At 37.6% G+C, this 14,620-nt stretch overlaps 1 long non-coding RNA gene across 1 annotated transcript; it reads right to left on the bottom strand.

Moving 5' to 3' along the window:
• Positions 1 to 5,332, bottom strand: LOC308705327. Its single transcript, XR_014031903.1, has 3 exons — positions 5,173 to 5,332; positions 4,378 to 4,512; positions 1 to 1,432 (listed from the first exon to the last, which is right to left on the bottom strand). It is a non-coding gene; the product is annotated as an uncharacterized lncRNA (long non-coding RNA).
• Between the last annotated feature and the right edge of the window lie 9,288 nt (positions 5,333 to 14,620).

Genomic DNA, 14,620 nt, shown 5'->3' with positions numbered 1-14,620 from the left:
ACACAGGCTACGCTAAACATGGCAAGCAGTGATTTCTACTTACCACAGTGTTTGATAGGCTCGCAAAAGATAGAAACGAGATGTTAAGCATGAATGACAAGTTAAAATGTTAGCAAAATACTAACACGTTGTGCTAGCAATAGCAATTAAATTAAAAGCTAGCGATGTAAGATTAACGTAATAGATATCAGATATATAGTGACTTTAAATGCCACAACAGAGCAACAATCGCAAACCACTTAGCAGCCAGAGAGGAGCGAGAAGCCAATGATGTCGCTCTCACGAAATGAAATAATGAATATTGCACCACATTACTTGATTGCATTTTATAGTTTATATCATTTCATGTATAACCTTTCATTTACATTGTAGCATTTCACCGTAAGACAAAAGTTCAACTAATATTTTGATTCTGAGGTGTCAATAGGCCATATATTGAATGGAGGGACTTCTTCATACATTCAGAAGTAGAGCCCGTTTACCGCAACCACTACATTTTTTGAAACTGTGGCAAGAGAGACTGTCAAGTGAGAGAGAATTCTAGTGCCATTCTAAACACTTTCTACACACATTACATGACTTTTCATGTGTATCTGTATATGTGATGGCAATATACTGTATATTTTTTATTACATGTGAATCTTCACGTGAGAAATAAGGGATACTTTATGTCCGAAATGCTTTCCACACTGACCACATGCAAACGGCTTCTCTCCAGTGTGAATGTTCTCGTGCTTTTTAAGGTTTCCTTTATGAGTGAAGCCACTTCCACAGTGTTGGCAGGTGAAAGGCTTTTCTCCAGTGTGAACTTTCGTGTGTTTTTTAAGGTTTCCTTTATGAGTGAAACTCCTGCCACACTGAAGGCATATGTAAGGCTTTTCTCCAGTGTGAATTCTCATGTGGGCATTAAAACTTGATTTGTGCGTAAAGTTCCTTCCACACTGATGGCATGAGAAAGGCTTCTCTCCAGTATGAATCCTCATATGGCTTTCAAGGCTTCCTTTCCGAATGAAACTGTGTCCACACAGATTGCAGATGAAAGGCTTCTCTCCAGAATGAATTGCCATGTGGCTTTTAAGGCATCCTTTTCGAATGAAACGGTGTCCACACAGTTTGCAGGAGAAAGGCTTTTCTCCAGAGTGAATTCTAATGTGCCTGTTAAGGATTACTTTTTGAGTGAAACTTCTTCCACATTGAGGGCATGTGTAAGGCCTCTCTCCAGTGTGAATTCTCATGTGAGAATTAAGGTTTGCTTTTCTGTTGAAACTTTTTCCACACTGTTGGCAGATAAGAAGGCGTATATTTGCGACCTTTTGAGCTCTTGATCGTGAAGTCTTTTCAGTCTGTGAGCAACTAAATGATTTTTCTCCAGTAATGAATTCATGATGAATTTCATTCAGTTCTTGACTATCCTCTTTCAGCGCCATCAGGTCTAAGGCAAAAAACAAACAAAAACAAATACAATTTAACCCAGGTTTAATGGCACAAAGCAACAAACATAAAAAAAAAAAAAACATAAATATTATTAACCAACAACATGTATGTTAGTTCCTATACGCTGTAAATTATTTTACTTTTTCTCACACAAACTGTTATGTACGAGTTTCACAAGTGGTACCAAATTAATATTGTGAGTTTTGGCCAAACTTCTTAATGTGAGTGTGAAAGTGCCAGATGAAATCTTCAGGAATCAGGAATTTCACCATGAAATTACAAAAACAATCAAAGATTGTTGAACAAATTGAAATGATGCAGATTGAAGGAAGAATGCCACCTGACCAATCTGAAGGATTTGAGAGATATAAAACTTTTCTGTATTATCAATACAAGGAAGACAAGTGTAATACAATACATTATATTAACTAAAAGACAGTTTTCAGCAACACTGCAATTCTGCAAAGTGGATCTGAGTGGGCCAGAGATGCCCAGCCCTGATGTAAATGAAGAGACGTCTCATTAAAACAAGTATGGAGTGCCACAGGGCTCAGTATTAGGTCCTCTGCTTTTCTCCTTGTACTTCCCCTGAAAGATATCATTTCACTCTTATGCTAATAATACCATGTTTTATATTTCTTCACAACCTGACAAAACTTCCCAGCTCTCTAAGATGGCAGAGTGTATTAATGATATAAAAGACGGGATAACTAGTAGACTGCTCACGAGATGCAAGAAATATAGATTTTATCATCACAACACTAACTTAGGTTTTTTATCGATTTTAAAATTCTGCTAATTACACACAAAGCTTTAAACGGTTGAAAAACAGTTCTCGGGCTCTATGTCTCTGATTTAAAATTAATTGATGCCATCTACGCTAATATTGTTCATGAAAGACACACATGGAATTAACATGCTATGCTAACTAGCATAAGACAACAAACACAGGCACTGTCAACTTCGTATTTCTCTGGATCGGTAGCAAGTATAAAAAAATCCATTCAGTCATTTCTGTGCGGCTCGCTCCAAAGATCATCTGATAAGATTTTGGAGAATATTGGACAAAATTTGTAGAAGGAGTGACAGAAAAAACTGTTTTTCATTTATTTCAATATGGCCGACAGGCACATTGATGGAAAATGACAAATGAGATATCATCAGAATCTGCATAAACCAAGGAACATTATGACATACAGAAGAAAAAAAAAATCGACATTGTTTTTAAGTTATAAGAGTTTTCGCAAAAATCCATGTATCTCTGAAACACTAGGTGGCGCTGTATTCAAAATTCTCAGGTACCATCAGGACATGCTGTTGATGATCCCTGCCAAATTTTGTGGCAATATGTCAACATGTTAAAAGATATTGCAATTTATGACAAATTTCAAAATGACATACTGGTGGTTATGAGGTAAAAGAGCCATTTTTCAGATCTCAAGACCTGTAGGTGGTGCTGTCCCCAAATTTGGCATGAACCCTCAGATCATGGATCAGTCTCAGACTAAATCACAGCCTTTGTGATTTGATAATCACACTAAGCCATTAAACTTCTCACAAGCATTCATTGTTAGAATTCATACCAGCCAAATGCCAAGTAACACAGTTTCATATCCTCGAAAGGCTAGATTTGAAAAATGCTAGATGCTATTCACATTTTGCAGTTTGTTTAGTAATCATGCATTTTACGATTTCAATCTTCATGCAGTCCTCCTAATTCACGCGTCATACTTTTCAGGTCGGAAAATAGGAAAAATAGTTATAAATACAGAAAAATCCCATCCCTGAGTTAGAGTTGAGCTGCAACAGCCTACAAGCCAATGTTAGGATGGACTTCTACTATAAGACACACACTGACTGCACAGAATATAAACTGTTACTGGCAACAGCATTTGCTAAATTCAAATCAAACAAAAGACATTGGGCCTCGTTCATGAACGTTTCGTGAATATATTTGTAAATTCAAGGTCATTTGCACATAAAACAGACCTTCCTGAAAAATCTCCTCAGGATTCACAAATGCTTTGTAAACATCAGATTTGCTTGTTAAATGTGTGTATGTTAATAAATTTCTATCATTCGTAAATAGGGCATGTGCACACTCATTCACAATTATCATAATCCCCACCTATGAATTACAACTACGCAAATTACCGCTGTGGATCCTTCTGGATTCCCTTCTCAGGTTTGGCTCCTGTATATTGCATAAATGCAAAAGAGACTAATAGGCCATATATGCCTAATAATAAATGTTAAATTATGTCCACCAGAGTGTTTTTAGCCAGCTGAGATGCCTGTTGCTCGTCTGAAAACGGCCACCTGGTCTTTGGAGGCGCAGTGTTTTTCCAGCTGAGGTGCTTTAGTTGCTATTAGGGCTGGTTGGATATACCGCTATACACGTTTAACCGGTAGAGATTTTGGACTGTCATCTCGAGTGGTTACGCTAATGCGACGTTGCCGCTTATTGATATAATACGTTTTAAAAATGATTTTAAACCATTCAAGAGCAATAAGCAGCAAAACAGGACTCCTTTTGGTATATGCGTGTGCTGAGTGTTTTTGAGCGCGCACAACTCAAACGCGCGCACAAAGCCGCTGATCATACAGCGCGTGGGAACTGAACTTAGCGCCAAGAGTTCTTTTTAGTTTCTTTTTTTTCCCTTATATAAATGAAAATATAAAATATTATTTCATTCAACATGCTATTGCTAGGAATAGAATACAAAAATCTCTCTAGATTTTCCTCCTCATCTACTTGACTCCTCCTGTGTTAGAAAACAAACGTTCAGCCAGAATAACACAACCTGTGACTGGTCACTTACTTAGTCGAAATCAGACTTTCAAAAAAGGAAAAGAGAGAAAGCTGCAAGAGGGAAGACAGGGTACAAAAACACCTGAGTGAAATGAGAAAATATACATGCCATCTCTGAGAATTAAACCAACCTGCTCGTTCCTCAGTCTCTTCTTGCTTCACTTCAATCCTCATGTCTTCACTCTCCTCTTTAATCAACGCCATCTTAAACGTTTAAGTCACGTGGATCTCAGTCGCTTCACCAGGAGTTTATCAGTGTTTGGACTCTGTATTAAAGGTCAGAAAGAAAAATAATTTCCAGACTATATTTCAGGTGTCTCATTTATTGCACTAATTTAGCAGTCAGCAGCACACTGGCAGTTAATGGACTTAAATAGGATGATTAGCCAAAAAACACTCAAAACTAGCACTACAAATGAATAAAAGAACACAATTATATAGACACTTTGTATATGGTATTTATTTATTTGTTGCTAACATTTATAGATTACACTTCCATGAAAACATTTTCAGTTGGTTTGTAAAAGTTGTCATTGTTCATTTACACGGTTTTGACCAACAGGTTTTGTCGTCAGCGCGCGGTGATCCGAGCGATTCGAATCACTGAATCATTTTTGTGAATCATTTGGTTCAATTGACTCGGAGTTTCGAAAAGCTCAATTTCTCTCATCACTATACTTGCCAGTGACCTAATTAATGTATACGATAAACTGATACACGATATCGAGAGCGAAATGAGACACACCTTTTTCCGTTACTCATGTATAGATACTTGATTCACGAAAAATAACGTTCAAATGTTACATGAAGCATTAAAATGTTACATTTAATAATAATTTATTTATTTTGCATAGCTTGTAAAAACGATTAAATTGATAGAACAGCTTCCATTTATTTAAACACTTTAAATGCGTAAACCCACAAACCTTTCTTCAGGTGAACCACAACAGTAGCTGGAGTGCGGCGCAGCTTTATGACGTCACATGGCCAGTCCAAAATAAAAGTCCCGTTCTCTCGCGCTCTCTCTCTCTCTCTCTCTCTCTCTCACACACACACACACACACACACACTACTGTCTAAAATCACAAATGGGAATGGAAATGTACATACAAATATATATAATATTAAGAAAATATACAGAACTACTAAAGAAAGAGTGAAAGATTCTGTCTAAAAGGCGATACTATATATAAGGTTTGGGTGCAGATATTACACCATTAAAATGTAAATAGTGACAATTAAAATGTGCATGTTAAAAAGACATTTTTCAGGACACTGAGTGGCTACTGGACCTCATCTTCCTCATTGACATCACTGGGAAAATGTGAACTGCAAGGCAAAGGTAAGACAATCTGTGACATGATCAGGCTTTTCTCCACATATTTACAGAGGAATAAATTGCATCACTTTCCATCCATGCAGTCAATGCTTCTGCATCTGAGGTCTTTGACAGAGCATTAAATAAGTACTTCATAAATAAGAACTCTTGGACAGGCTTGGCCAAGATTTGAGGACAGATTCACTGACTTTGATAAGCTGGAACCATGCGTGCCATTCATTGCAAATCCTTTCATGCAAGTGGACATTTTGCACATTTCTGAGAAACTAAGTGATGGGTTTAACCTGCTTTCTAGAGAGGTTGAGATGGAGATTTAAAAGCTTATCGGGAGCAACAGACTTTTGGAAACTTGTTGACCCAGAGAAATATTTGCACAGCAGCCATGAAAGTATTTTTGGTTCAACTTACCTGTGTGTATCTGCATCTTCAGATATGAATTTTATCCATACACAGAATACGCCTTACTGATGGACATTTGGAGGACTCCATTAGAGTTACAGTGTCAGGTTATACTCCTGATTATAGGGCACTTATGGACATTATGCAGTGGCAGTTAGAGGACCACTGATGTTGATTTGTTTTTGTGTTTTTTTTGCCTATAAAAGCTGGCTGATTTGGACGATTTGTTGTTGCAAATGTGCCAAATTACTCTTGAAATTGCATGGTATTAAAATATTCAGGTAAATATGTTCTGTGTAATGTCATATACATAGAGAAAATGATAAAATTATAAATATATTTGAGTATATCAAACAAGTAGCCCTCCAGACTATTTTGATCTATCTATCTAGATCAAGACAACAGGCGAACCACTGAACTAAGAAACTCGAACAATTCTAGACATGTTTGCAAGCCTGGTTCTGCTCCTCCAACGCGGTCCCATTCGCCAGAATTATAAAGACTATCACCCGTCCCTCATCACCTCCTCAATTGTGGACCGTATACTCATACCCTTTCCATTCCTGTCTCGGTGGAGTTTGACTGTACATGCTTAGCGTGTTTTTTTCTTCATCTCCTAAAGGAGTTTTGGAATTGTGTTTTGTTGTTGTCGACTGAGTTATTACTGTGTTCTACTCACTTTCCTGTGTATTTGCTCAGAATTAAAAAAAAGGTGAATTTCATCACTTGACACTTTTACTGTAATGATGTAATCAATCTTCAGAGTTCAGGTTACAGTATTCCTTCTTTTTATACTCAATATATTAAATCCAGAGTTATCTGTATTTAATTGATGATGATTTGACTCAATACTTGTTGTCAGAGCATCAATCAATTCTGTTCAGGAGGAAGTGCACTATGTTCAAACAAAATACAACAAAAAGTCAATACACCATCAATCCTTCTTCTAAAAGGATGTTTTTGGCTTACCATAGCCACGTTTCCATTACCCTTCAAATTGCGCAAATTGAAATTGCGAATTGAAAATGCGCCCAATGGAGACACGTCAATTTCGCAAAAACTTGCATTTATCGCAAAAAGTTTTTACGCTCGCATGAGGTTTTTTTTTCAGACAATTCGAAAAAGAAATATTTTGCAAAACTGCAATGGAAACAGTTTTTGCGCATTTCCAGGTCACCTGACATAGACGACGCGGTGTGTTTGGACAGAAGATGAGACAGTTCTTTATTAAATTCATAAAAGACAAAAGAATTACAGGAATAATGAATTCTAAACCTCAAATAAATGCCACAATCAAGACCTCGAAGCAGATATGAGCACCTCATATGTGCCGCTCACAAGTATAATAAGGGTCGTTCCTTACCATTAATGCTTTGAAAACACTTATGCATCTCCTTCGATTAATAATAATGGCCAGTGCAAAAAAAAAAAAATCGCAAAAGTTTTGCGCAAATCTGTAATGGAAACGTGCCTCATGATTCGCTATGGTAAGTCTATTATAAGTGTTTATATTTTAGACAGAGTATCCCACTCGATCTACAATATAAAATGGGCTTTTTTTGCATACTGAGGGATTTGAAATGTAAAAGCGATGCAGAGATGGTGTTTTTATTCCTCAACAGGTGTATAATGTGTTTTATTGAACAGATAAACTGCCATGTAGTTCATTGTGAAGCATTATCTATTGTGAAGGGTCTTTTTATTATGGCTGTTGTAGCGCTGTGCTGGACTTTAAGGAAGTGCCGTGTCTATTAGTGGGTCAAGCTACAGTAACGTCTTCAGCTAGTCAGCTTGAGATTCTTTTACGTAGAGCTGAAGCACAACCAAAATAATGTTCTTCTACAAAATGCATGCATCTTTGTTTTTTAACTGCTAGAATGCCAAAAAGTACATAGTGTACATTTAAAGTAAACTGGATTAGATTTGAATAATTGTGATCATTGAGCAGATGGGACCGGGCGACACCGATGGTCCTGGAGGCCGAGGCGGTGCGACCGAGGACCGAAGCGGAGCTGGAGAGAAGGCAGATCCAGACAGGAGTGTGTGTCCCGTACACCGCTGTAACTCGTGCTTCACTGTCACAGTACGATCATCGTTGAAGAATCCACTAGCTGGTCACGACTGTTTCCCCAAACCATAATGTCGCAAATTGGTCGTTCAACCACGTTGGTTAATGATGTCACGCATGTGGTGGAGTAATAACTGCTAATGAATCTGTTAGAGATCGAATTTTTGCTAGGTTTTTTTTGCTGTAAATTATGGGCGTGGCATCTGAGGACTATTCTCAGTTATTTTGCTTTATTTCCAGATTCAATCATTCAATCATAGACTCGTTCTTACACACTAGAGCTCGTTCACACACGCGCACTCTTCAAAAACTACGCTTTAAATCTCTTGACAAACTAAAAGACGTAAACGACATTTGCATGTGTTCTAAATTAAAGACACAGGTTGTCCTGAATGTCAGCTTGATTATTTTGCCCAAGATCAGGATTTATTGAGTACACATGTCATGCAAACAAGAAACTCTTCTTCTAACCACAGCTCGAGATCTGTCGTAACACACACACACAACTTCGCGATGCTGTTTGTGAATGTTTGCTGGAACGATGGTTTCTGGAAACACAGACTCGTTGAACTGCTGATAACAACGGATATTGTGACCATAGTTGGCTAACGATGCTTTCAGGAAACACACCGCAGAGCGCAGGGGTGCAGAGACGGAGTGTAGCGGACTACTAGTAAGTCTGTGGCGTAGACTTGGTGACGTCTGACCAAGGCGGAGCCGGAGGAACGAGGGAGCCCGGTGGAGCCGCTAGGACGATGGTATCTGGCGGAGCCGAGGGAGGGAGGAGCCACATCGACAGGTGGAGTGAGGAGATCAGCGGCTGGGGGATCCTCTTTACTGGGCAGAGCTGGAGAACTGAAGACCCGAGGTAAATCCACACCGTTGAGAGGTGTCAGAGGAAGAAGGGAACCAGCGGAGGCTGAGATGAGGAACTGCCTGACTTCCTTGGAAAAGGAAGCGGGAGAGGGAGGCTGGGTGGAAACTTGTGAGTCACAGGAGACATTGAGCTGGGTGGACCAGCGGGGGCACAGGAGATTTTGAGATGGATGGCACTAGCGGTGACGGGAGACACTGGGAAATAACCTCCTCCAGTTCCTCTAAAACAGTTTAGCGGGGGGTGTGGGCAGGGTTACCCTCCATGCCCTCAGACTTTACAAGCAACTCCACAGGAACGGATGATGTAGTCGGCTCATAAACCTGGTCAGTCTGTCCGTTGAGCTCAGGCTCCTGGGCGTGTTTAGACAGTCAGCAAATTTGAACATTTTTATTCAACAATGGGTATTGAGAAGACAAGATTATTCATAGCACGATTAATCAAAACCGTAATGAACTGAATAATACAATAGATAATAAATGCAAGGATTGATAGTGTTACCTGTTAGTGTAGATCAAGGCACTTGCATGCATCTGCTGCTAATTTGTGAGCCAAGCTAAAAAGCCATTTTGCTCATTTACTTCTTTCCTGTAATTCTTCAGTTAGGTCCTCTCAGTTACTCTTCGACAGCCACTAGAGTGTCTTTGGTGATGTTAATGAACATAATCAACTCATATCTTCTAACTTTTACCTCTATTTGCAGACAGCCAACACCTATTGCTGGAAATATGCCTTCAAAGAACCTTTTGGTACCAGTCCAGAGTCTATGTTCTTTTAGCACTGGGTTTCTCTGCCTAGACTGCTAACTAAACTGCGTCTGGAAAGGGAGCGTTTTCTATTTGTTTTGTCATATTGTTATGGCTTTGTGGTCGGAGGATAATCATGGAGTGGTTTATATTTTATTTATAAAAGGATGTGTGAAGTCTATTGGAGTGGAAGTGCGGCAGAAATTCATGGCTGACTGCCTTGCGTTCGTTTGTTTGCCCACACAACAGGCAAGCATCCAAAATCAACATAGTATTCTTTCTGACATTTGCTATGAAATACTATGATTGATTCAGAGTTTGTCTACATAACATGACAGCAGTGGAGGCTCACAGTGCAAGTCTACCCTGTTTGCTAAACAAGCTGACACTTTTTCTAATTGTCTTGTTAGCTTTTCTTCAAGCTCAACACAATCTTTACCAGATACATAAATAGCTGTGTCATCAACATACATTTGAAGACTTGCATCAGAACATATTTCTGGAAGGTCATTGATATAAAGACTAAAAAGAAAAGGACCCAAGATAGTTCAAGAGAGAAATGTTTGCTATAGTTTTATGGGGGACTGACTTAATATTATTAATCACAGTGCTTTGTTCACATTTTTCAAAATATGAATCGAACCATAACATAGATCGTTTTGAATTAAACTTTTTGACATTAAATGTTGTTATTTACAGAACCAAATGCCTTTTTTAAGTCCAGGAACACCAAACCAACTATAAATTCATTTATCAAGTGACTATTTAATGTTTCAATAACAAAACAAAAAAACTGAGTAATTATGCATGAAACCAAACTGCAAAGGGTGCAAATAATGTTCTTTCTCTAAATAATGCAGTAGTTGTCCTGAAACAGCCTTCTGCAGGACTTTGGACAAGACTGGGAGAAGACGGATTTAAAAACAGGCTTTGCCAAAACATTTTTCCTGCCTTTTTGCTTCAAATGAGCTTCTACTTAATTAGAAGCCAAAGAGTCCATATCAACTTCAGGCGTTGATTGATTAACATGCTCTCTTTCAGAACATTTTTTCTGCCTATCATGCTTTTTAATAGCTTGCTTCTTGAACATTATCAACTTTCATAAGCTTGTCTTCAAAAAAATCATGTAAAGAAGTTCTAATAAAAAGTAAAAAGCCAAATCATTTAAGAAGTGGCACAATAAGCACGGAGGCCCACCAATCGGCGAGTGCGAGCGTCCACTTCCATCATATGGAGTAATGCAGCCCAAAATGATTTTGTAAGTGACACACTTACATACCGAAAGTGGATCTGAGTTGTATAGCACAGTAACCGGAAAAATAGTTTTTACACATTTCCGAAAAACAATTAAGATTACTGACCACCTGGATAAGAATGAGGAAGACAATACAGATGCATTATCATATCATGATTTTCAGTGCAGTGGCATGGCTGAGGAAAGCAATGAACTGAATTACTGCTTTGAAGGGACTCATTCACCTGACGAGGTCGTAGAGCCTGAGGATGACGGCAATGGTGGACCAGAGAATACAGGACAAAAGGGGAAAAAGCCAATGGACATCAGCAACACCTGGTAAAAAGAAATTCAAAATTCACATAAATAGTCTAGACTGGAGGAGAATAGCGCCTAAAGAAGGAGAACTAAAACTCAGAAGACCTTGGACTCAAAAACCGAGACTGTCCTCCTCCGAAAAACGAGCCCATATGTCGTTTGTACACGCGGCGCAGTCTTATAAATAATGACAGTCTCTTTTATCGGGTGTGGCCTCATCAAATGACCTTGTTACCAATAAATAAAAATTTAAAGATATTTTTAATTTATCGTTGTGTCTGTCTTCAGTTCTCCAGCTCCCAGCAGGGGCGCCAGTTTAGGGAACGCTCTTATGTGTCGTATTTAAAGGTATAGAGAGCCTAAGTCCCGCCCCTCCGCTTCCGGCTCATGGGACCTTATCTCGGAAAAAATATGTATGGAAGTCAATGGCGAGAGACAACTTATCTTTTTATTCCGTCTGAACTGTGCCCTGAATTACACATATGATGTTTGTCAATTTAAAAGGTAATTATGAAAGTCAAGAAAGTCGCAGTTTGTCATAAAACAGAAGAGTAACGTTTAGTTTTATGTGAAAATCGCTCAATGATCTAAAATCGCTCAATGAACTACATCTCTCGTCTCCCATTATGTACGTCACAAGATCCGTTGCTCGTATGTGTGTATTCTGGCTCAAAACACTCAGGCATGACAGCGTAACGTTACGATTATAATGTAAGACTATAGAAAAAATGTCAGACGTTAGCTTCAGTAAAGTTAGCTCCATTCATTGAGAGAAAAGGTATGACGTCACGTGTGCGCCTTCTGGGTTTGTAGTCTCTGTAATTACGTATTTTCACAGTCTTATACCTCAGCAGTTTTACATCAAGCTGCGACTTTCTTGACTTTAAAATGTATCTTTTAAATTGACAAACATCATATGTGTAAATCAGGGCACAATTCAAACGAGATCAAAATATTTGTTGTCTCTCGCCATTGACTACCATACAATATTTTTCCGAACTAAGGTCCCATGGTGGTCGACCGGAAGGGGAGGGACTTAGCCTTATCGTGACAAACGATCTAAATGGTCGTATGGGTTGGAGGACTTGTTGATTATTTGTGTTCATGTTGAGTTTCTCAGGGAGAATCCGAGCTCTCTCGTTCCTGACTGAGTCGAGCTGTTTCAGTGGATGATGAAGATGAAGATGATGATGAGGATGTATGTGCCTCTGCCATACGTCTGGAAATATCTATTTTGCCTTATTTTCTCATACATACATTTACTGTTATAGATATTATCATAGATAATCTTATTTTGGCACAGTTTATGTAGGACTATACATTTGATATACTTATTTCTATAATGCTGAATTTCTGTTAATGTACCATACATTTGGTATCTCAATGATAGATGTAAATTTGTAATAAAAGTCTATTGGCATGTATTTCGATTATACAATCTTCTGAGAGACAAATAAAATGGGCTAGTAAAATTCAGAAAAAGTGGGTCTTATCTTTATTTATTTGTTTGTTTAAGATTTGTTAATGCTCTGCATGCCTCAAGTTCACTCATAGATGCCGCATTTAGCGTTAATTAACGATTCAGAAAACATTTTAGAGCTTATTGGACTTTAAAATAAAATTAGTTAGCCTACGTCTGATTGCCTGGACTAGGCTACTGCTATACTTATTCTGAACAAGTAATTAATCATTCAATTTAAAATTGTTTAACATAAATGTACTATTTAATAGAGCTACACTAAAGTTTTTATAAAGCCTAGCACTCTATTAAATCATACTACACATTTTTTTTGCTACTATGTTGAGAGCATACAAAAATCAGTCAGGCAAAACAACTGACAGGCCAGATCAATAAAGTAAGAGGTGCAAACAGAATGGATGCATCTTGTTTTCAGGAGAAACAAACACGACATGATTACCACTGTAATCAGTAGGGGGCAGCAGAGGAGCATTTATTTCACAATCTCCACTTCCTAAATAGGCTACGAGTAGAAAAAAACTACTGACCCACGGAACAATCTGGATTCACTCTTTCCTTTATGACAAACAAAACTATTTTATTTAAAGTGTGAACAGAAAGCGAACAAAGTATGCTCTTTTTATTTAGCGACTGATAGAAAACTCCTTTGATAATAAATAAATTGACTAGGTTGTGTAGAAGAATAGGCAGTTGTCTGTGGTTTGTTCATTTACCTGGAGCTCAGGCACTGCATTGGTTATAGCCTGAAACTGATATTAACTGTAAAGGATGAGGATCAAAAAGGACGTTGATTCAGGGACGTTGTACTTGATGAAATCATGTTCACCCATTTACTAAACCATTTTGTTTGCCTTGAATGCCCTTTTACAGTTTTTCTCAGGCACATTTCTTGAATCATCCTTAAGATTTGCAAACCAGTAAATGCATTTCTCAAAATAATTCACACTAGCAGCGCCACAGAAACCTGTAACTTACTCAAAATCCTTGTAAACTGTGTTTATGTCAATGAACATTCTAGTGCCATCAGAATGAAAAGTCCTTGTGTCATTGTTCACAAACAAGATAGTTAAAATGCTTAGTCATGTTGTCAAAATAAAAGTGCACTCGTTCATCGTAGATTTATACTATGGCTATGATTTATATAGTCTTGTCTTTTTCCTTATATCACAATGACATACATACACATTCATATACATACATACATACATACATACATATATATATATATATATATATATATATATATATATATATATATAACACACACACACTCTGTATATATGTACGTGTGTGTGTTTGTGTGTTACATTGTCTCTATAAAGTATATTTACTGTCTAATGTAAAATGCAAGTGGACTATTGTAATACAGTAAGTATACAGTATTACATTACAGAAAACAATGTCTGATTACATACCTGTTCTGTCTACAAACGCCTGATTTAATGCTTTACATTCCCCTTCATTAGTGAAATGCACAATTTATAGCCAAGAAATTCTTGCTGTCATTAAAACATTAAAATGCTGCATGTCATGGGAACCAACAACGGCACATTCAGGCTACCCTTATTTCTGTTTATAACGCAGCCACTTTAGAATTTGGAAAACAATTTTTTTTATAATGAAATATAATGAAAATTAACTGCCAATTGAGACAAAAGGTTGAGAAAAAATACCAAGTAAAACACAAATTGTGAATATTTTGTTTTAATGTTTCTGTAATAAGCAGTTTTTAGCTTGTAAAAAAAGAATCATTAGAAAACCAGAATGCCTGTAAATAAACAATATGTTAATGACTGGCATTTCACACAATAATCAATGAAAATATAGTTCCAAACAGCAGAACATTTGCAATTGTCTAAAAGGAGTAGTTGTGTTAAATATATATTTGTGTTCTTGAAGTTGAACACTACCCAGTA

The sequence above is a fragment of the Scardinius erythrophthalmus genome (assembly GCF_964197995.2).
Source record: "Scardinius erythrophthalmus genome assembly, chromosome: 17".
Lineage (NCBI taxonomy): Eukaryota > Metazoa > Chordata > Actinopteri > Cypriniformes > Leuciscidae > Scardinius > Scardinius erythrophthalmus.
Note: the sequence above shows the minus strand (reverse complement) of the source record. Positions and strands in the feature narration are given on the sequence as shown.